This window comes from Mus musculus, chromosome 4, assembly GCF_000001635.26.
Source record: "Mus musculus strain C57BL/6J chromosome 4, GRCm38.p6 C57BL/6J".
Lineage (NCBI taxonomy): Eukaryota > Metazoa > Chordata > Mammalia > Rodentia > Muridae > Mus > Mus musculus.
The window spans coordinates 76,366,531-76,391,680 of NC_000070.6; the positions used below are offsets into that span (position 1 = coordinate 76,366,531).

Sequence of the window (25,150 nt, forward strand, 5' to 3'; positions counted from 1 at the left end):
CTGTAACTCAGTTTCTTCATGCCCAGCTAAGAAAGATGACATAAAAAAATAGGCTTGGCAATGGTTTGACTCATGTTTATTATTGAGATACATTCGATCAGTCTCTCTTGTGCTTGGCTCTGCACATCTCGGTCAGTCTTGTTATTGATCAGTTTGGGCAGATATTGTAAGTATAAATTAACATGCTCCAGTGAAAAACCCCACGGGAGCCATTACTCTGGGAAGAAATCCTCTTCTATGTTCAGCTATAATTACAAGCAGGATTCAGGGACGGTGTGGGGGAGAGAGTAGCTGTTTTATTCCCAGTCATTCTTTGATGTCCCTGAGTGTGAGACTCTACAATTTATGACTCAAAATATGTTTTGCCTTGGTGCACCTTCAGACTGAAGGGATGGCACAAGAAATACAATTTATTGTCAGCAGCTGGCAATCAGCTGTCAAGAAGTGCATTGTTTATCTGAAGAATCTTGGGAGTCCAGGGGCTGCTCTTTAATTGACTTTGGTGAGGCCTCCAGAAGGCTTAGAGGCTGCCTGTGAAGCCTGAGGTGCAGGAGTCTCTTAATCCATATTAGTTTAAATTATCAGTCTCAAAGAAAGTACCCTTAGGGGATGAAGGTATTAAGTTGAAGACGAGACAAGGTCGGGAGACCTGCACCCTCCCTCGGGAAAAGACATATTTATGACAAATGGAAAGAAGGGAACTAACGTGAAATCACAACCAATTAATAAAGGAAAAGGACCAACGGGAAAGGCACATTAGGCAAAGCACTAAACAAAGTGTAAAACAGCCAAACTGCACATTCCTCTAGTTTCCTAAGGTTAGGTTACATAGTGCACTGTATTCATATTCTACAATAATGAACTCCACGGAGGTTTCATAATTAAATGAACTCAGAAGCTCGTAATCATATTGTGCAGAGTATGTGAGGAGATCAGACTGTTGCACAACGATACAAACTATGCTCACAGCCTGCACTGAACACCCTTTCTGGAAGGGCACAGTATAGACCCTATCTCTAAAGTCCAAAAACTTCTGACAAAGAGAAACAGTTCATTGTATGTCCTTACACAGTTCAGCAGGTGGATCCAACCAACAATATGTCCATATGAGTTTCCAGTTAGGCAACTTAAAAGTGCTGTGTTTGTAGATAATGTTAATTTTCTCCTATAACAATGAATGTAAATAATGTTTACACAATAATAGTGTCTAACATAGTTTTACATATGTACATACTGTGGAATGGCAAAACTTAGCATATCTATTGCTTCCCATCTTCTCTGTGTTAAAGAACATTTAAAAATGTATTCTTAGCAATTCTCAAGTATAGAATGCACTGTGATTAACTCTTGTCACCATGTTGCATAACAGATCTCCTGAACTTTTTCACCTGCTTAAATGGAATTTTGTAACCCCAATTTCTTCAAAAACCTGGCTATAACACACCCAACTCATCCTTTTTAATAATACATATTAAAGGACATTCCAACCTATCTCAGTACAAAGACAGCTTCAAGAAAACTCACATATTAATGCTTTGTATTTCTTTTTCATATTAAATTCAACAATTTAAATAATAATAAAATAATCTCAAACCAGTATGAGGTAAAAATTTACTTCAAAATAAGTTTCTTCTCTAAGTCTTGAATATTTCTCTCCACCAAGTAACCTTCCCTAACCATCCCTGAAGATTCCACTGCAGAAGCAAGCCAAACCCTGACCCCCCCCAAGTGAAGCAAATTAAAGCACATAAACACGATCAGAATATTAAATAACGAGTGAATAATATGATTGATAATAACTTACCAATCACAAAATTAATGTTAATGTCCATAAGGTGATCAATGTTAAAACCAGAACACAAATATGTACCTACAAAATGATTTTTAATTATGTAAAACACAAAGTACATTTGTGCACTGACACTCAGAAGTCAATGGATAATGGCATACATCCAGGAAATGGCATCAGGCACAGTGTTTGTTGAGTGTATTTCCCAATAAGTTAGAGGCTTTTCGCCTTAGTAAGTCTCTAAGTGAGAATGACTGGTGTTTTCAACCAAGAAATATGAAGTCCTTAGCTTAATTTGCTAGATAGTTTTCTAAATCTATATGCCTGATTTCATTTTTACCTTCAAGTAACTCTGTAGGGTAAATACCATTATTAGCACCATTTTGCAGATAAGGAAACCAAGGCTTGCTGAAGTTACAGAACTTGCCTAGGGTGATACTGTGACAGAGATAGGAATTAAGCCCTCTGTCATGCTGACAAAGTTGCTCAAGGTGAAGCCAGCAGAGTTTCACTTGAGAGTGGCCAATAGTTTGGGTTTTTTATGCTGTTGCATTGACAAAAGGCTCTGGTCCATTTTCACATCAAGTGCTGCTCTAATGACTGAGGTTTGTTGTGGGATTTTCAAGGCCACTCATAGGCTATAGGAACCAAAGATAGGACAAAAACAGCAGGTAAGGAAATATTAACTTCCAAAAAGAAACACTGAAAACCTGAGTACCAGGATACGTCATATTCACATCACTGAGTCAGGACTTTGCCTCCTAATGCACCTTAAAGTTTTTATTTTACTCTCATATCCAGGTTCCTCTGCAGTTCACAGAAGGTGCATGCACCTGACCTCTAATGATAACTCACCCTCCATCCTAATGCTATTCTGAAGCTGTAAAACCATGAATTAGCAACAAATCCCCCACTCTTTGCCCCTTCAGCCCTTGGAGTTTAACTCCTCTCACATTACAGTATTTATTGAATTTCCCAGCCAAACGGTGTTCTGCTCCATAAAATTCTGACAAGTGGACTCTGCCAAGCTAATAATGGCTTCATTCTGCTGAAATAAACTTATTTCACTGCGGCAAACAAAACGCCATGACCTGGAAAGGTTATTTTTAACTGGGTAATGACTCAGTCCCAACCAAGCATTTCCCTCAAGGTTCCCTGTTTTAAATAAGTTACATTTCTTAAATATAAATGTATGTTATTATGTATGTTCTTGTCTGTCAATCTTCCACAATAAAGTGAAAGTGGATATTTTCATTGCTTAAAGTGTTTGATTCCATTATTCAATAGCTGGTGAGCTTATCAGAGCAGCTGTCCTGAGCTCCTGTCCTACAGAATCACCCAAAGAACCGGGGAGGAAAATAGATAAATAAAAGTGCAAAGTTCTTTTAAAGCAGAATCTCGGTTTGGCTCTGAGTTTGCTTTCAAATTCTTTAAATTCCGAACCATTTTCCAAAGTGCCTCTCAAAAATGGCTTTCTTATCACACTATTTTTTAAAATGTGAATAAATCTTGCTAAGGTCGCTTAGGCTGTTTACCAAATAAAGGTATACCCGGACAGATTTATCTGTATCCTCATTAACTAACATTTTACCTAGTTCTTACATCACCCTCAAACACACAAATTGAAAAGCAAATCCAACTTCAATTTTCTCCATACTGTTTTTAGGTTTCAGAGTGATCACCGTACTGTAAGATACGCAAAATCAAACAAATGAAGAAACAGAAACAAATGCCATGATGAGGTCAAATTTTCTCCAAGTTTCAAATGATCAGGGAGTCCAAAGGCTCAATTACAACAGCTGGGATCTTGTACCAACATGCTGCACCCTGCCAGCCCTGCCTTCTGAGACTAATAAAAGAGAAAAACCCTTGACAGAGAACAGCTGGGCTCCTTATGAAGCTGTTCAATAGAAATGAGGAGGCCACCCACAGCCCACCAGAACTCATGGCTGAGTGTGTAGGCACAAAAGCACAAAAAGAAGTCTGGTAAGATGGAACATGTATTTAAAAGAGACTGAAACCAAGAAATGGCAGTGACTAATGCGGGAGAGTTGCTGATTTCCATAGTAAAACGGTGTTACAGTCAAATCTGGCAAAGCTAGCATAGACAGGAGCCATAAGGCTAACTGAACAGAAACTTCATTCGTGCAGAAGGGAATATAGAAAATTTTAATCTGACTAGGGTCTCTGAAGACAGGATCTTTTGGTGAATTCCCTTAGCTGTGGTTCTGCCCAAACCTGAATACCCTTTGGATGACCTATAGTGGGTTTTCAATCTTTCAGTAAAAGGTTGCAATATAAAATGCCTTCCTAGTGCTTCCTGCCAATTCCTCTGCCACCAGATTGCAGAGGGCCTTGGCTACCAACAAGAACTTTCCCAGTCAAAGCCATGCCACAGAACCATTGTCAATTAGCCAAAGGAATAAAGGGCATGGAAAAAAAAATCATCAAGCCACACATGGAGATTGCAAAGTGGGTGGTGGCTACACTGTGCATAAATCCTTCACGTGAATGAAATCAGGGTTTCATGCTAGGTAAGTTAAGGTTAGATGTGCAAACTTAGGGAAACTACCATCAGAAACACAGCAAAAGCACACAGAACCCCAAAACTCTCCAGTCATTTTGGAAAGAAAACCAGGCAAGTTTCTAGGCATACGAGAAAGAAAACAAAAGCTATTACCCTTTTCCTGAATACCATGTTCTTTTAAGACTATATAAGTCACCTTTAATTGTTAAAAATGGGTCACAAACACCAGAGTTTGAGAAGGCATTTAACTTAGTGGTGTGTGTGTATGTACGAGAGAGAGAGAGAGAGAGAGAGAGAGAGAGAGAGAGAGAGAGAGAGAGAGAGAGAGAGATTTGATTTTGGCTTTGTTAGTCAACATAGAGAATGTTACAGGATCACCTAAAACAAATAATGAAGCTGAACATTGTGGTCATTTCCACCTTTACATGTGCTAGAAAATAATTTGCTTTTGAGATGTGTCCCAGAATCAAAATACAGAAAGGGTTGGAATTACATGCTTGAAGATGCATGGGAATAAATATGAATGTCTTTTTATGAAGAACTATGAAGTGATTCTTGATGCCCAAGTCTATTATCTGTCCTGAGATTCTTATGCCTCAAAATGACACAAGCTTGGTTCCCAGTACTTAATGGCAGGTAGTTCATAGCCACCTGTAACTTCAAAGGATCCAAAGTATTCTTTTGGGCTCATTAGGCACCTACACTCACATACACATAACTACATACAGGCATACATAGTTTTAAAATAACAAAATATGGGACTAGGGAGATGGCTCAGCAGCTAAGAGCATTGGCTGCTTTTCCAGAGAACTCTGGTTCAAGTCCCAGCATTCACATGCAACCTCACAATTGGTTCTTACTCCAGTCCTATGGTATCTGATGCCCTCTTCTGGCCTCCAAAGCACCATGCACATGAGATACATAGACATATAAGCACGCAAAATATCAATACACATAAAATAAATAATGATAAATAGATAAAATCAAATCAATATTGGTTCTAGAGAAAGTTCAATCATCAAGAACATTTATTGCTCTTGTAGAGGACCTGGGATTGGCTCCCAGCACGCAACTGATGTCTCACAACCATCTGTAACATTAGTTCTAGGGTTTCTGACACCCTATTCTTCTGCATGTACCAGGCATGCAAGGGATGTACATAAAGACATGCAGCAGACTAAACAGTTAAAACATAGAGTAAAATAAAACAAATACATTTTAGAATAAATGAAAATAAAAAAATTCTCAACTTTCTTAATGCTGCAACCCCTTAATACAGTTCCTTATGAGATTATGACCCACAACCTAAAATTACTTTTTTTGTTACTCTATAAACTGTAATTTTGCTACTGTTATGAATCATATGTAATTACCTGATATACAAGATAGCTGATATGAACCCCTGTGGAAGGTTCATTCTTCCCACAAAGGGGTTGCAACCAACAGGTTGAGAACCACTGTTTTAGAGGAAATCAGCATCTACTTTTCATGCACAATAGCAACACGGAGTCAAAGCTGCTTTTACTAATATGGTTTCCCCAATATTTGAAGTGAGAGTACAACTGTCTTCATCCTTTTTTTTCTTGCTTATTAAAGACAGTAACAACAACAACAACAACAACAACAACAACAACAACAACAAAACCAAAAAAACCCAACAGTTAAAACTGAGCTGGAAACTTCTTTCCTGCTGGCTAGCTTTCATGGTACTGGAAAGTGCTATGAAAGTTGCTGGAGGACAAATTCATCTATGATCTTATCCAACATAGCAGTATGCATGCTACAGTACCAACATTCTGGGCAAGATGTGCCAACTTGTACAACAGTAGCACTGCTGTTTTGAGGATGGACCTGATTTATAGGAGTGAATAACTCAAGCCATCTACTACTGATGTTTTACAAAATGGGCATGCAACTGAATACCATGTAAGTATTTGTACTTATAAACATAGACAAGTCATGCTTTCAGCCTTGGTCAGATAATCTTCTTTTTGAAGTGACAGAGCCTCATACATGGACAAACTGTCAAGAACAAATGACTGTTGCATCTGTATTTTTTTCTCTAAGAACCAGGGAGCACTGTGGAAATGGCGTAGGAAAAATATTAAGAGAAGGATGAGGAGAAAATGAAAACTATATTCTAGATAGGTATGAATGTTGTGATCATTAACTCACAGCAGCCTTGGCTACCTACTCTGGACCTGCTCAAAATGAGTCCTTTAGTATTACATCACAGGTGACAGAGGACCTTATGAGTTTCCCCACCCTGCTACTGGCAGGTAATGGGAATTATTTTCTTTAGTGATATAGCCACTGCTATGTTGTCTATGCTCCAAGTAAAGAGTCTTCTGCTCATGGTCCTACAAGAAACTCTAGATATACAGGTGAAGCAAGCAATGCACACATATGCATCCTCTCTCTCTCTCTCTCTCTCTCTCTCTCTCTCTCTTTCTCTCTCTCCCTCCCTCCCTCCCTCACTCACTCCACCCCTCCCTCACACACAAAGACTTAAAAAGTACATTGGAAAGAACGGTTTCAGAGAGTAGAACAAATAAGAGATGGTAATGAAGGTATCTATATAATTAAAATATGGTGAGAACATGTTCCCCTTTCAACCACTTTGATTCTAATTCATTTGGCATGTATAATTTTTGCCTCTGTCTTCCTTATTCAGGAGCCTCACCAGTAAGGTACCACTGTTTTCCCATAAAGTGGGGAAGGAACCTGAATAAAGCCTTTTCCTACTGAATATTTTCATGTTTATTGAACAGTGGGAGAGGGTAGAAAAATGGGTCAGAAAAGAAATGGCTGTGGCTATAGCACAGTGTTCTTGAGATGGCAGACAGAAAGAGAAGGACAACAAAAATGCAGGGAGGCATCTAGTGCCAACTAGATCTTCAACAGGCATGCTCCTTTTTCTTTCCTTCTCTGCACATCTTTCTGTAGACCCTACTCTTTCAGTCTATAACTCCCCAAGCACACTTGTACACACTACCCTAATCTCCTGTCAAACTGGGCAAACATACTATATTTATCTTCTTCCAGGGAAACAATCTTACCCTCTGGTTATATACTGGGGTGTTTTTGTTTGGCTTTTTGTTTGTTTGTTTTGTGTTTGTTTGTTGGGTTGGTTGATTTTTTTGAAGAGTCTTAAACCTTACCCCGAAATGCCATTTGCATTTTTAGACATTGGTTTTTTTGTTTGTTTGTTTTTTGTTTGTTTGGTTTTTTTTTTTGTTTTTGCTAACTTTGAAAAATAAACAAACCCAGCTCAATTACTGTCTTTTATGACAATGTTTTGCTGTATTAAAGCTGAGCAGAATCACAGGACATATCAAAAACATTCTGGACTTGATCACATCTGTCACGGAGAATTCAAAATTCACTTAGGACAATTAAATTAGCTAAGTAAAAGGGGTTGTGTATACTGTGGCTATGGTAGAAGAAACATCATTGAATTATTTTAGTTGCTAGACTATGACATGCTTGAAGTTTGCCCGAACATACTTTTCTTAGAATCAACAATGGACAAGTTATGGCAGAGGAAAGATAACAAGCACTTCCACTATTGACATTTCTTATTCAAATAAAATATAATTCTTTTTACATGTAAAATGAAATAATAAATGAGAGGAAATAGACAGGGTCAATCCTGCTGCTTCAGATCCATCTTGGAGGAATAGAGTTTTATTTACCACTTATTTACTTAAGAACGACGCAACCTGCAGTATTTGCAAGTTCTTGGAGACCTGAAGACAGTGTGCAATATTCTTTAGGTTTTGTCTTTGTTAGTATCATAGAACCATACTATCAGCACACAATTCATTGCAGAATCATAAACATAGCTGAGGCCGAGCAATTACGGTAGGCAGTAGCCACAAAGGCCCCTGGATGCTGGGAATGTCATTTGCTAGGATGGTGACGTCGGGGTAAGCATCACCAAAGATGGCAGTTTAGGTAGGGGTGAACTCTTACTCAGATGTGATCTGATAAGGTGCGCAGAGGCCTGGGCACACTTCAAATGGAATCTTAGTCAGATGTGATACAGGGCATGCGCAAAGGCACAGGCATAGCCATGCTTGAACTCATGCACTTCCATGAAACCACAACATGGCCTGAAGCTATGTTTTCTCCTTAGCAGCCACATTTGGCAACAGAAGCTATCATTGTTGGTAGAAACTCGTCAATGAGCTAGGCGTACTGGCATATGCCTATAACCCCAGCACTTGGCATACAGGAGTAAGAAAAGGATTCGTTCAAGCTCTAGCTAGGCAACATAACATGTTCAAGGCCATCATGGGCTACATGAGTCAAAAATAAATAAATACACAAATAAACAAGTCAATGAAAACTTGAAACATATACAGCCACAGCCTCCCTGCAATGGAAATATGGCACATGACATTAGGAACTGTGAGTAACCTTAATTCATACTAACTTGTTCTATGAGAAACACACACATCAGTTCAGAAACAGTGCTAGGATACCAATCTAGTCTTTTTTCCCTCTGCTTTTCTTTCCCTAAGAGTTTGCATGTAGTTCATCTATCATATTAACAAGCACAGAGTCATAACAGAAGAGAGAAGGCATAAATTATAGTTTAAAATATACAAAACACTTCACATTATTTATTGTATGACCAAGCTTTTCAAAAAGAAAGCCTTGTAACTCCAAAGACATGTAACTCCAAAGAAATGCAACTATTTGACCATAAAGAAAAAAAAAATAAGGAAGTTCTCAGGTTAAAAATGGAGAAAAAAAGCTCATTGCCTTTTGTTGTTGTTGTTTTCACAGTAATTTATTTGATTTTGCTATCTGATGTTCAATTGTGCTTGCTTCCACCAATAAGTTATATCCAAGCCCTTAATTTCAGTAAGTGTGAATGACAAAGGGCTCTAAGGATATAACTTAGAGGGATTAAGCCAATGATTCTCAACCTCCCTAATGTTGCAAAATTTAATACAGTTCCTCATACTGTGGGGACCCTTAATCATCAGTTTTTGTCACTATTTTATTATTCTTTATGCGACACTCCAGCTCCACAATTCTGTGAGCCATCTAAGCAGTGTTTGTCATTATTGTTTCCTTTTATTTGGCTGACATTCAGAGTCTATCACTTACAAATAATGTCTATTAAGTATTTGTGATTGTGAGGAGACTTAACAGTACAAAACAAGTGTTTCAAGCCACAGGTAGATTAGTAGTGGAAGTAGTGAGGCAAAATTTATTTAAACGGTCAGGGTCATGGCACATGCCTTTAATCCCAGCACTCATGAGGCAGGGGTAGATGGATCTCATTGAGTTCGAAGCCAGGCTGATCTACACAGTGAATTTGTAGGCCAGTCATAGTGAAATCCTGTCTCAAAAATAGTAATTATTATCACTTAATGGGTTATAACAAGAATTATTTGTAAGTAAATAAAAGAGCACAGAATTGGCATTCTATATTGGAGAAAAAATTAAGAGAAATTCTTATCCTGTCAGAATATGTACAAGAATGGATGTGTGTGAGATTTCTGTGTGCTCATGAGAAAGCTCCAAAAACCAAGTCAGTAGTCTTTTGATCTCAGTTTCATTATAAATATGAAACTGTTCTTGTAATGTGCTTTGTGCCCTTCCCAGGTGGATTGGGTAGGAGTGAGTTTACATCAGATTATTTATTACAACTCACAATTGTTATGTGTTCTGTAGTTTGCCTACCATGTGTGGCTTGCCTCTATGATTGTACACTTTGTTCACGTCATTCCTATTAACCCTCAGAGTATAAATTGTCTGATGCTCTGAATAAAGTTGGCTATTGTATGAAACTTTAGTCTGCCTTATTTATTGGCTTCAGTCTCCCAGGTCCTACTGCGTTTTGAGCAGTGACAATGCCTCATACCATACAAACACGTATTCCAAGTAGATTGACAAGTTAATGTAAAAATTCACACTATAAGACTCTGACAATGTATGTCTTTCTGTTGAAAAGCAGAAAAAGATTTCTTAAACAACACATGAAAGAATTTTTTATAAAGGAAAATGTCAACTGTTACTGCATTAAAATTTAAATATCATTTAGTCAAAGGAGAGAAGGAAAGTTACACAGGTGAGAACATGTAGAGTGCACACAATAGGCAAGAGAAGATACCGACAAAATATAAAGTCTTATAAATCAACAACAAATGGTGGCAAAGAAGTAGAAAAAAATATACAAAAGACATAAACAGGTACTTTCCAATAGAGGAAAACTAGTACTCAATAAACACAGGGGAAGATGCACAATTCCATTCTCAGAAACAGACACACATTCATGTACAATAAAATACATATAAAGTGTTCAGAGTAGAACTATTCATAAATGACAAAAGCTGGACAGTAATTCAACAGATAGAAATGTTGGATCCTTATACAAATGCAAGACTGTATACCAAGAGCATGAAGAAAATATGCACAAATGTAAAAACATCCACAAACAGTACAAATGTGGGATTATGCCAAAGTCACATGAAAAAAGATGCATACAATATTCTATGCTATTAAAAATTACATTGTTTACATATTCAGGTGTAAATAACAAGATTATGAAGAAAATAGGTATTAAATCACTGCACATAAGAACAATGGTTACTTTTCTGGGGGAGAAGGGGGTTATGAAAATTAAGACTGAGTATGAGGAATTTTTGGACCTCCCACACTGGAAGCAGCTGAGCACTCCAGCATCAGGGATTCAGTCATTGTTTCTGCTGCTACCATGCTGATGTACACATGATCGATCATCAATCACCTATGTAGGATACAGATTCCCAATAAGAATCCTGTTGTCATCTGTGGCCCCAGGCATCCCTTTATTCTTTACCAAAAGCAATGTTGGCCAGTGATTGTTTGGTTTTGTTTTTTTAAACTTAGGCAGCTCATGACATCATTCTACTTGAACATCCAATTGTTCTACTCTACCCTTACAGCCACATTTCCCTCCATGTTGCATTTCTGGTCTTTAGTTGGATTCTCTGTCTGGAATGAATGAATTGACTTTCCATGTCTAGTAGCTAACTCTCATTCCATTAAACCTTTGTTTCCAGACAAAATTTACTCTAACCACCCTCTCTAACATTACAACCTATATCCTCTCTCTGTCCCTCTTTTGCCAAGTCCACTTTTTACATTTCTATTGCCTTCTAGTCCCTTATACAACTGTTTATCATTGTTATTTACTGGATATTGTCTTTCACAGCAAGTGGAGAGCTACTTCCAGAATGGTTGGGAATCTTATATTTTATTCACTGGGTGTAGTTAAGGTTTATTTAGAATTCTTTATATACAATTGGTGATAAATATATATCCAATATGTATATAGAACTGTGTTAAGCATATCTCAATTACAAAATAATGTGTATTTCTTAGGATCTTAGAGATGGCTCAGTTATTAAATATGCTTTCAGCATAAGCCTGAGAACCTAATTTCAGTCCCCAAACCAACCTAAAGGTGGAAAGAGATAACTGGCACTCAAAAGTTGTCCTCTGACCTAAAACACACAGGTTGTTGCAAATGCTTGCCAATACACACACACACACACACACTATGCAAATACTAATTTTTTTTAAATATCAGTATACATTAAGGCACAAAGATTATAAGGTACCAAATTAGAACATAACAACAAGTAGATAGATAGATAGATAGATAGATAGATAGATAGATAGATAGATAGATAGATAGATAGACAGACAGATAATATGTGTGGAAAGAAAAGAGAAAGGTTAGGGAGCTGGTCGATGGCTCAATGGGTACTGTGAGCATGATTACATAAACTCAAACCTACTTCACTCACACCCATATAAAGCTGTACATGGATAAGAAGACTGGTACCGTCAGCATTGTAGACCAGTATCAGGAGGATCTAGAAAGCTAAACGGTTGGTTAAAACAGTCAAATCAAGTTTCTAGTTAAGTAAGATATCCTGTCTTAAGACAATAACTCAAAGTACTATTGAAGAAGGCACCTGACATGTGCTCTGGCCTTTGCACTACACACTGATAAGCATCCTTTGTAGCATTTACATGTACATTCCACATAAACATGCTTTCCTACAATCTCATGAATTTACTACACAAACATACACAAGACACAATAATAATATTATTAAAAATAGAATCGTAAAGCTATATCCTAAAGTCCTTCATTGTCCAGTATAACAGCCATTATCCTATGTAAAGTTTTAACTTTAATTTGAGAGCCAACAAGATGGCTTAGTGAATAAAAGCACTTGCCACCAAACCCAATGACCTGAATTCCATTTTACACATGGTAGAAGGATAATAAAACTTATTCCCAAGGTGTCCTTTGACTTCTGCTTTCATGTCATGGAACAAAGCTGCATACACACACATACACACACACACACACACACACACACACACACACACACACACACACACACACGAACACACCTACCACCTTAGTGTACCTACCAATACTTCAATTGTTTGAGAACCACAGTGGTTAGGAGCTGCTTCAATGGACTGTATGATATGTGTGATAGCACCCCTACCACTACAAAGAATTTCGTCAGCCCTGCTACTTTAGACACTCAAAAGCTATCACTTTACTTTAAGCTCAGGAATGTTCTGTGAGATTGTTTGGAGGCAACTGTTACCTATACACAGAGTGAACTAAAAACATAAGAATTAGAAGTCTCAAGAAGTACAGCGACACGGAAGTTAAAACTGTGCATATGCAGAAGACCAACATTGTGGTTCAGAGGGAGGGAAGATTTGAGAAATTTGGTGAGGGAGGTCCTGGATTCGTTCATGAAGCTTGAGAGGTGATGAAGAAGAACAGGACCTGAGGGACTGAGGTGTTCTATGTTCCTAAAGAAGCCAATTTAATGGGTGGACAAAGGCAAACAGCTCTTTTGAATCAAGTGTTCAGATTAAGGGCTATTTCAAGAGAAAATGTTGTAAAAGATTTTTGAGTGCTCAGGGCCAGAGAATATTTGTAGTATATACCCAGATCTTCATTCTCTGTTTGATATGTATCTCAGACATGAGATACACTGAAAGTCAGGACTGGGTGAGTAATGAGGCAAGAAATGTGTAAGATTTATCTGAAATGTGTGAAATTACCTGTTGTAGTCATTTCTTAAGTGGAAAATGAAGCTGAAATGCTCCATTTTTGGACAATAGCAAACCAATTTCTCCAAGTAACTGTCAACGCAGCATGTGAATGCACAGGATAGATTAAGGGGATGTGTTTCCTTTTCGACTACTGCGGCAAGATTCCAGAAATAGACAGCAACAAGGAGGGATGGCGATTTTGTCTCGGTTTTATTCCACAGTTAGCTGACATCCTTTCTTTGGGCTTTGTGGGAGAGCATAATATCATGGATGCAAAACGGCATGGGACAGAATGTGTGTTAAAGTGTTAAGCTTGGTGAGCAGAGAAACAAAGAGAAAAAAAGGAAATGCCTAGAGTCCCAACTGCTTTGATGGCATGCTTCAGGGGACTAAACTTCCTCCCAGGAGCCCCACCTGCTAGGGTTCACCACCTTTTAAGAAGAACTCCATAGGCAAGTTTAACAAATGAGACTTTGGGAGACACCTGATCCAGAAGGTATCAGAGGGAGAGAATTGGATAGATTTGCTTTGCACCCAAATACCCTAGGGAGACTTAGTACGAGCTAATGGGCTTGCCAGATCCCTGCAGCACAGCTGTGCTACTGATAGAAATATACTAGGGAACTAAGAAAAAAAGGCTTGCTGGCTGCACTTTTCCCATTATCAGGCATTACAGTGCACCAGCCTGAACCAGAGATATGCAAACTCCACTGGGGACAGCAGGGATGCACTCCCCGATATGTGCAAAGGCAAAGGAAGGCAGGCAGGAATGCAGAAGCAGCTGCTCCCTAAACTCATTTAAAAAAATATCCCTACAAAAATAAATGTGACGCGTCCACAGTACAGAGCAGATGGGCGTGCAACATGTCTAGCTCATGGGGGAAGAAGAGGTAATTGAGGAATCAGAGAGTGTGGAAACTCGAAAACACTGCAGCCCATTTCACATACTGCTGCCCATTAGGTTCCACTGCTTGTCAAGCTGGGTAGAGAATTGCCTTTTATCTGGATCCACCACTCTAAGAGCATTTCAAATAATTACAGGAAATACTCTAGTAGAAATGTATTGTAATGGATAATCATACAGCCACATTTGAGGGCCAAAGTTGTATTTTCATCTAAAATAAACTACAGATATGTCTCTGGATTTAAATGTTCAGGCGGGAAAGATGGCTCAGCAGATAAGGACATGTGCTGTTCTTCTTCAGGGCTGGGGCTTAGCTCTTAACACCTATGTTGGGCAGTTCACAACCACCCACTTCTATATATCCAGAGGATCCAATACCCTTTTCTGGCCTCTGAAGGCATCCGCACACATGGGCATATACATAGACACAAACAAACAAGTGAATAACTCTCTTAAATATAACATAAATATCAGAATACCAACATGACAGCTAGAGATTTGGTGAAAATGCATGAACACATGTATTAAACACAGGGACTACAGTTGCCTTTGACAATGGCCAATGTCTAACCTTACAAAAGGGATAAAAGTAACTGTTTCATACTGAAGACACATTCTTTTTGGTCCAATCTTAACACAACATTGCTTATCTTCTGTACACATAGGCAAGAATTTTTTGAATTTCTAATATCCTTTAGCCTAAAGTATAAAGCATTTTAACATTTTTCAGAAATTCTTTGGCAAATCCATAATGCAAAATATTTTGATTCTTCTATTACCTACATCTGTGTTTACTTTAAATGACAAAATAAAATGACCCACCTACAAAGTAAAACAAAGTATGATGAGGAATTAACTGGATGGACTTGATCACACCATCAACACAATGGGGTTTGGATAAATAAACAATTTCAAGTTAAGTATCAATCAATATACTGCTTGCTATCATTGTAATAAGTCCCACATAATCAGAAAATGTAAGATCCATTAAGGGTCTAAAAATTGTAAGACTAGAAAATATTTATACAACCTGATTCTTAACAAGAAGCCCAGAGTTCAAGCTATCTATACCAGTCTCCACTGTGGGCAGCTAGATCTAAAGAATGAAGTAACAACAGCTTCTTCATGTATTCACTCTAAACTGAAATAAATTCAACTGCTGCCTACGGTGGTATACACTTTAATCCCAGCGCTCAGGAGGCAGAGGCATGTGGATCTCTGTGGTTACAGTCTAGCCCAGGGCTACATAATGAGAGCTTGTCTCCCGTAAAATAAAACATAAACTAAGCTCAAGGAATTTAGGAAAAAAAAAAAAAACCTCATCAAGTTTCATGTTTAAAAAAAAAAGATTGAGTGCAAAATGCCTCACTCTCATAATCTTAGCCCTCAGGAGGCAGAGTCAAGAAGATCGCCATAAATTCAAGGCCACCCTGGTCTACACAGCAAGCCACAGATGGCCTGGTTATATATAGCAAGGACACGTCTAAAAATAAATAAATAAATAAATAAATAAATAAATAAATAAATAAATAAATAAATAAATGTAATAATGATAACATAGTAATAACAACAATAAAATGCCCTTTTATCTCATATAGTTCAAAGAGGGTGGGAGATTCTCTAACTTGAAAAATGATATCTAAAAAAACAATTAATGGCCAAGTGATGTTTGCAATGAAAACACACAGAACTTTTGAAGTCAACTATGCCCATTGCTGGTACGAAGGACGAAAAAATTGCAGAAGTCAAAAGACAGCATGCGAGCATATATATATATAAGTACCAGGGTAAATAGGGATGAAGTGCCTTAATGGCCTTGCTTGTGTATGTGCTTCAATACAGTGTCTGGCTATGTAGACCAGGCAGGCCTGGAATTTGCAATCTTCAGCATCCAAGTGCTGGTATTACAGGTAAGCGCCACCCTTTTCAGCTTGCTATAATTCTTATTTGCTGAGGTATAAGCAAATTTTAGTAATTCTAGAATGTGGGACTGGGGAGATGGTTCAGCAGTTAAGAGCACTGGCTGCTTTTCCAGAGGTCCCGAGAACAATTCCCAGCACCCACATGGTGGCTAATGGCCATATGATGCCCTCTTCTGTTATGCAGGTGTACATGCAGCAGGCTACTCATCCATAAAATCGATAAATAAAATAAACATTAAAAAATAGAATATGACTCTTAAATTCCTGGGGAGGGATTTCTAAATACATAAAATGGAGAAGCATTCTTTATTAGGAACTAGCAGAAGCCAGTGGAATATTTAAATGTTGATATTAATGCAAAATGCTAATCAGACATGATATTAACCCCACACTTTATTACAATGATCCATTCTTAATTATTCCTCAACCTGAGAATTCTACAGCACAGAATGTATATTAGACATCAGAGTATGTGACTCTGAAGTAGGAATACGAAATATGACTATTTTCTCTCTCCTTATATTTAAACTTATTAACATCATTGTTAATATCTGTGGCTTTCTAATCTGGAGATATTAAGTTATAGTAATGTATCTGGTCAAATTTTTATCCAAATAAAAGGCTTTAAAACAGTGAGATCCCTCTATAACTGGCATGCTAGATGAATAGATCATTGTAAACTGATAACAAAAGCTGTTATCTTATAGATAAGAAACTAAAGCATTGATTTATTCAGAATTGGAATGACCAGAAATGCCAGAGAATCAAACCTATTTCCTAGGAAACAGAGAAAAGTATGTACCTCTATTGATAACCCAAAACCTCCCTAGTACCTGAAGGGGCCTTCTGGATAAACATGGAATTTAGTCTACATATGCTCACAATATTTTACATGCCAAGAAATTTTGTTTTATTCTAGTTAATGGACTTGAATGACCCCAGCAAAATAATCCTGTACTCTCTGAGCTACTCTAATGTTTGATTAACCGCAACATTCTATCCCCAGCCATCTGCAGTAAACTGAAAATTGCCATCACATGGTATTTCTTAGTATTATTATATTCAAAAGCCTTAAAACTCCCAAAATTTTATCATCTTATAAACAAAGTCCAACTGTAGCTGACCGTAAAACCCACATGAGTGTGTTCGGGCAAGAGATTTGCCCATGTTCTTTAGTATGTGGGAACATGGAAACCTTTATGAATGAATTCCAAAGTGTCTCTCTCAATTCATTTTCCAAAGTTATTAAATAAATAGACTGTTTAATTGTGATCTGTTTATTCTGTGCCAATGTAGGTCTTGTAAGTGGTGAGACAGGCCAAAAGGAATCTTGATGACATGCACAAAGAATGCCTAAGCGTTCCATGACGCATCTGGGGAAAGTCTTTTCGGTGCTCACATCTCAGGATAGGCACCCATGGCAGGGGATTATAACGTCTCAGATATCTCATCATCTATGGCCACGCAACTCTCACACTGTCTCTCACCTGTTACTTCAGTGGTCTCACAGGAAGCACAGGCTGAATTGTGTATCTTATTGTCCTTGTATAAATGCACTTGATGTGCTTGCCAATGGCTCCTTTACTTTGTGGATCCCTTAATAAGAGTGAAGGTGTCTTTTCATGCTGAAGTGCATTTATTCATTTTGGAGTCCACTACACTTGCTTAGTAGACAAGTATACCAGTAATTTTCTTTGAGGTGGAAAGCAAACAGAACACAAAACTGATCAAACCAAAGTCGTATAAAATAACACAGCCTGGGATTACATGGAATCCCAGCCTTTATGGTTTGCTCAAACTCTCTCTTTTTATATTTTAGGCAGTAGATGCTAATTTGAACATTTTAAATATTTCTGTATTTATGTAGTAATGTTTTCCTTATTCCTGATTTTGTTTTCAAGTAAGTATTCCTAAGCTAACTGTTTAAATAAATTAACCGAACAATGAATTGATGTAGGTTAAATCCCAGATCATCAAGTTCAGGAATTCATATATTCTTTTGAAAGAGAGAGAGATGGAGATGGGGATGGGGAGGGGGAGGGGGAAGAGGAGGGGGAGGGGGAGGGGAGGTGGAGGGAGAGAGAAAGGAGAGGGAAAGGGAGAGGGAGAGTATTAATTGTCTTTTTATTTATATTACATCCTGCTCACTGCCCCCATCCCAGTCACAGCCCGCAATCCTTCTCCCATACCCCCTCCCCTTCTCCTCTGAGTGGGTGTGGGCTCTTCAGGTTTCTGAGAGGCTAGGCAGTTCCTCTCCCATTAAAGCTAGACAAGGCAGCCCAGATAGAAGAACATATCCCAATATAGGAAGCAGCTTTTGGGATAACCCTCACTCCAGTTGTTTGGGACCCACATGAAGAGCAAGCTGCTACTTATGCGCAGGGTGCCTAGGTCCAGCCTGTTTATGTTCCTTTGTTGGTGGTTCAGTCTCTGCGGACCCCAAGCATCCAGGTGAGTTGATTCTTTTGGCCTTCTGTGAAGTTCCTTCTTTAATAGCTACAAAAATACCAGGTGTGGTGGTACATGGCTATAACCCTGGCACTCAGGAGGCAGAGGCAAAAGGATAAAAAATTTGAGGCTAACTTAGAATACACAGGAATTTTCTCAACAGTAGTAACAACAAAAACTGGAAAAGGAAGAGGAGAGGAGCAAGGGGAAAGGGGAAAGAAGTGGGGGAAGAGGAAAGAAGGGGAGGGAAAGAAGGGGAAAGGAAAAGGAGAGAAACAAAAGACTAGAGAAACAGCTCTAGGAAACAGTAGTCTTTAGAACTCCTTATGGGCATGTTAACACAGAAGTAAAATTCCCAACTTGAGGCATCTTGGGATACAAAATGAGACCCTATACCAACAAAGCAAAGTAGCAACAAACTAACAAAAGACTTCCTAGAGAACTTTGTTTTGTTTTGTTTTTTATTTTTTCAATCATACCTATAGGGCTATTCCACCAACCAGTCAACCATGTGTTAAGGATGCTTTCTATTGGGGAAAACAACTCTATCCTGGCTGGTTTTACCAAAGTAAAATCCCCCAAAGAGGTTCAGATGCTAACAGAGCACATTCTAAACAGGAACTGTGGAAATCGACACAAGTTATTTCGAATCATCTTAAAAAGAGTAGCTTCCAAATGCATTCTAGAGCTGGCACAGCAAGCCTCCCAGAAGTTGTACAGCTCTTACTCATCCATTCATTGAGCAACTGTTTCTTGGACACCTACTTGGAGGCTGCCATTCAGCAGTTAGCACAAAAAGGCTGAGCCTCCTTGAAATTTACAGGTAGTTAAATATATTCCATCGGAAACTGTGCCTCCCACTCGAGCTTCAGAAATCGCACATAAACACAGTTGTTTCAATCAGACTTCTCAATGATAGAAATCCACAAAGAGCTGTGAGTCAGAGCATAGAAGCTCTTGTCTCCTTTCTGCAGTTAAGTGCCTGTGAGGAATCAAATAAGGACCAAACCTTGGTTTTATGTGTGAAGGTGGACACGGTAGCTCAACTCCGCATTTCTGACAACATTATGAAGATTTATAATACCCAAAAGGTGACAAAGCACTGAGCTTGAATATACATGCTGATTAAAGTCCTGTGTGTTTTAATGAAATACTTGTGTTACCTACATACACACTCATATGTAATTGGTCTCTCAAATTTTGTTCATTTCAAAATGAAGAAACTTGGTTTTTTTCTTCCACGGGGAATTACTAGTCCTCTGGTGGCAATGACTTCAAATTTTCTGTGACCCTTTACAGCAGTGGTTCTCAACCTGTGGGTCGCAACCCTTTTTAGGGGTTAGATGACCCTTTCACAAGGGTTGTCTAAGACTACTGGAAAACAGATATTTATATTACAATTACAGTTATGTAATTGCATTTATGCGGTAACAACAAAATAGTTTTATGTTTCGAGGTCACCACAATATGAGGAAATGTATTTATTAAAAGATCACACTTGAGAGCCACTATTTTAAAGGCTTCCTAGAGGTTTTTGCCATGGTTGGTTTGAAAAAGAATCCTTGGATCCATCTACATATGTATTAAAGAGACCTGCCTCAGGGTGTCCCTTTGGGACCATTCTGCTTTGATTTGTGGAGACCAGGAATTGTAAAGTATGTAAGGCACAAACACTAAATATGTAGCCCAGTGATAAAGAAAAAGCAAGGATACAATCAGGTTAAGAGCCACCAGCAAGCGGAGGAAGACACTGTTACCTTGCCAGCTCTGCTTTCTTTAATGTTAGTAAAGGAGACTCCTGCTCCCATCTTCCCAGAAGTGAAGCCTGGGAGACAAGGAGCTCAAAAGCTTTAATGAAAATGTGGCTGCCTTTCCAATCAAGACAGTACAGCCAATACTGTCAGTTTCAATTAACATCTAGCCTTCATGTTTAGATGCACTTTGTAATGAATAGCCATTACTCTTATTTACCTTAGCAGCTCTCTGCAGAGAAAGCCTCCCACTTAATTACACTTTTAATACCCACTATCCCACCCACACACACAAATACACACAGTGACTGCTATTTGACCCCAGTCAATCCAGGGAAGGTTTTTCTCAGACTCGAAAAACAAAACGGGATACTTTGAGATGGCTCATTAAGGAGTGGCACTTAAGAGAAGCCGGGTCACTTCAATTTGAACCTCTGTCCCAAACTTAAAAACAGTAAACCAGAAACCCAAAACAAACAGAGTTTTTTTTTTTCTTTTTACTTTCAAGCCCCAAATTTCTACTATACCAAAGCAAATGTTAACAGAATCGTTTAGAAATTTAAATTAACTGATTAGTGCAGAGATGGTATGTACATATTGACATCCGTGAGTTTGCACACTGCACAAGCATCCTGGCCTGGACCAGTGTTCAGAATTGCAGACAGGGAACAGCTATCTTCACTCCATTCCCTTCCCCCTACTTGAGATATATGCATATGTACATCAGCTATCTAGTAGCTGTCTGACATCAAATGCATGCTAACTTAGTTTATTTGCTTCCGGGATTAAAAAAAATCTATAAGAAAAAAAAAAAAAAAGACAACCGATCCTTGTTTTGTTTCCTCTGAACCATTCAGTCTCTCTCTAAACTGACCAAAGTATGTTAGGTCAGGAAACTATACTACTAAAAAGCTGCATAAATGTATGAGAACGCTCTGGGTCAAGTTAGATTTGAGCAACAGTCTAGAACATAAAAAAATTTCTTAGGCTAATTTCTTCATCTGCCATCTTAGTGTACCAGTAAGTAAATTTATTTCTTTTTTCAAGGAGTAGAAATGATACATGTGAAACATCACACCTACCACCTACGTGTCAAACTATCTCCGCTGGCTTGGCAGTTTCTCTCTTGCCAGTCTCCCAGTACATGGCAACGGGAGGTGCTGCTACCTTCCATTCACAACTGTTCAGATGAATCAAGAGAAAAAAGTCAGTGATAGCTACCGTCAATTCAAATAGCTACTAGCTCATCTCCTTGGCTATACACAATAAACTAAACATTTTCACATCATCTATGAGAATTTAAACAGGTGCTTGTGGAGTTATTTCATGGATATTTAGGAAATATTTGTGCATTCTGAGCATATTTTAATCATTTTGATGTTGCATAATAAGGGTTACTCATGGCACAACATCAAAAGGTAACTCCTTAATGATATCAAATAACAGCACTATCCGGTATGCGTCACAATATTTATCATCCTGAGTCTCAATTTTAGCCCTTTTGTGATTGTGTTATCACAATTCTCTATAAACAATGTTAACATTCTAAAGATATAGAAGGGGTGCGAAGTGAATAGCTAAACAATTCTGTAAGTGGTATTCAAAATGTAAGCAAAATGAGTATGAAAATTCCAACATACTATTTATTGTTGCCCTACGAAACTTTCGTTCCACTTCACAAGTGGCATCAGTTGTATCAGGGGTAAAAATAATTTATTCAATGAATGAGGTTTGCTAGCTCGGCATGGGAGAAAAGCAGAAACTATATTAACTAAGAGCTGACTCAACCAAAGAGCATTTCTGGGAGAGGGCTGTCATGTAACCTCTAAAACTGTAAAACAAGAAGAACTATCATAACCTACTGAAATGATCAGTAATTATTCTTTACTTAATTGGAATGCCATCTTGGTTTTAATTTCCTTATCCAACTGGCTATTTGCATCATGTACCTACTTTTATGACCTAAGAGAAAGCCTCACATCAGGACAAAAAAGGGGGGGGGGGAATTACACCAGTAACTGGAAGACCCCAACCCATTAACCCATTCCCAGAATCGCCCATCTCACCTGCCCACTTCAGTCATCAATCAATCAATCAATCAATCAATCAATAAATAATCGTTTTCTCATTACAGTTCACACAGAAGCTATTCAAATTTTAAAATCCCATAATATTAGGGTTTCATATTCTCTCTCTCTCTCTCTCTCTCTCTCTCAGCCACACTCATCCACTAAGTATGTACTTTCTCCTAGTACTTGACTATGTCTCTATATTCTTCCCCAAAATTATTCCAATCTGAAAAAGTACGTTGAGCTCGCCATCTTTGTTTTGTATCTAAGACCTCCCTCTCTTTCACCTCTACCACACTCTCACTGTGGTTTGAGATTTTTGAGACCTCTAACTTTTTTCAGTCATCCATATACATAGACTCACAAAGATTATTTGAGACAGCTTTTCTCCTGTTCTGCAGATGTCAGTTCACAGAGCAGAATGGTTGAAGAAAAGGCAGAAATGCCTGTTTCATGATAAGGTACACACAAGAGTCCCGAGACTGTTTCTCTGTTTTATCTCATTAACAACAGAAGGCTAAAAGGTCTATCTCGTGGAGCCTAACAACCATAGGACAGAACAATCACAGCACGTTCTAACTATATCTTCTACTCCAAAGGCAAAAAGAAAAGAAAAAGAAAAAAGAAAAAAGAGGAAAGATAAAAAAGAAAAGAAAAAAATACAAAAGATAAAACTTAAAAAAAAAAAGAGTAAAGTGACTGCAAAAGTTTGGGTGCCTGGGAGAAGTCTGGATGCACCTGTTAGCAGGGTAGACTGAGTACACAACACCCCCAAATACACCAAACATTTCCAACATCAAATTCTGTTTCTCCTTCTATCCTTCCAAGGAGACTTGTAGATCCCATACCTACAGGCACCTATGCAGGCAATGATGATACCCAAGAGCTAGCACATAGTCGTTACACGATCTTGGAGAATCTATTACTTTCAATTTCAGTTTTCTCATATGGTAAGTGATCATTAGGAAACTATAGAGGATTGAGTGACAGTATCTTTGCGATGTAACTGACAAGCCCTGGATTCACTACTTTTTTCTGAGCTACATTTTTATTTTTACATTGGTAGATACACTTGCAAAGTGTTTGTGAAAAAAAATTCTCTTCTTTCATGTGGACAAACACCTTGAGTTAATAATAATAATAATAATAATAATAATAATAATAATAATAATGCAATAATAATAATTTTAGGCTTATCCTGTAATTTACTTGAAAGAATTGACCACTTCTAATAAATTACAAAAACAAATGGAATTAGTTTTGCCAGCCAGAAAACTGAATTCAACTGAAACCTCATTTAACAACTACAATTGAGTTATCTTTAAACTTTGGGTTCCTTGAATTCACATTAATGTAAAATTAATATAAAAAATAGAATGTATCTTATATCCCTATTCATGATAATGATTTTAATGGAAAAAGAGAAAAACACCAAATGCCATAGAATACTACCAAAAATATCCATGGCTAAAACATTTTCCAAAATGTAAGCTCAAACTGTTCTTTTATGTTTAGTTGGTTTCACTCTTTATTTTTGATATACATTCTTTCTCCTCTTAATACAACTACAGATGTGTATAAATGAGTTATTCTTACTGTTGAGGCACTTGGCATGAATTTCCTTTAGTTTAATTTTTTTTCTCTCTACTGCTTTTTAACTTAAAGAACTTGTGCATTGGACACATTTTATTTCACTGAAGAGTAAATAAGGCCTGGTCCCTTCTCTTGAACATTCATCGTTTCATGACGAAGACAGGCAAGTAAACCCATAAACCCCATGTAAACTGTGTGGTAGCTACAGAGATGGCTGAAGGGACTCAGAGACAGGGCAGCATCATAGGCCTTCAAGGTATGGAAGCAAACCTTGGTGACTATACCCTACCAAATTTTATTTTCTGTTTCTGTTTTAACACAGAGGGTTGGGGGGAGAAACAAAAGCGACTCTGTCTCTCTATTGGAAGAAACTTTCTGCCTGTTCTTTTTGTAGGACCTGAGCCCACCAGGCCAATGTTGCTGGATCAGAACCCATTCTTACCATCTAGAAATATAAGAAAGAGAAGGGAAACCAATCAAGATGCTGTTTACACAATGCCTGGGGCCATTCAATTTCATAACAATTATGAGATTGGTTTGGTCCAAATTATAGCAGAGAAACTAATGTTTAGTAAATTGAGTAGCTCAAGTCCACAAAGCAACTTAGATGGTAGCTGACAATTACAGAATGACTATAGAACTCAATTGTAACACAAAGAAAAGCAGATGCATGAATAGAAACAGAGACATGTTTTGGAGGTCCAAACTATGATTTACAGCATATATTTTTGTGGTTATTTTTGGAGATAACTGGGACATCTTTGTGCGCACATAAATATCACATTTTCAAAGGCTTTCAAAAAGCATTGCCAGTAAAATGGTTACAAATTCGAAACCACAACTGTCTTCTGAGTTTGTTAAAACAGAGAACCCATGTTCATGTGTAATGAACATATTCTAAGCTACCATCACTGCCCTTCCAGAGATATACAAACCACCTTAACGTTCTGTGAGTTGTGTAGTTCCAAAGTTCATGATCTGAGATACCTGACAATATTAAGTACTGACAAAGCCCCATGGGTGCTGAATTTTATCTGCCTAAGGCAGGACC

The 25,150-nt window shown here is 38.0% G+C and overlaps 1 protein-coding gene across 41 annotated transcripts in view; it reads right to left on the reverse strand.

Moving 5' to 3' along the window:
* Positions 1–25,150, reverse strand: part of Ptprd (protein tyrosine phosphatase, receptor type, D) — a 2,270,506-nt gene that overhangs the window by 425,294 nt on the left and 1,820,062 nt on the right. Inside the window, exon 2 of one of the 41 annotated variants that reach the window (XM_030253328.1) lies at positions 21,520–21,617. The exons of the other annotated variants lie outside the window; for them this stretch is intronic. The gene's annotated coding sequence lies outside the window, so the exon portion shown is untranslated. The remainder of the gene's footprint in view (positions 1–21,519; positions 21,618–25,150) is intronic. 41 annotated transcript variants of the gene reach the window in all.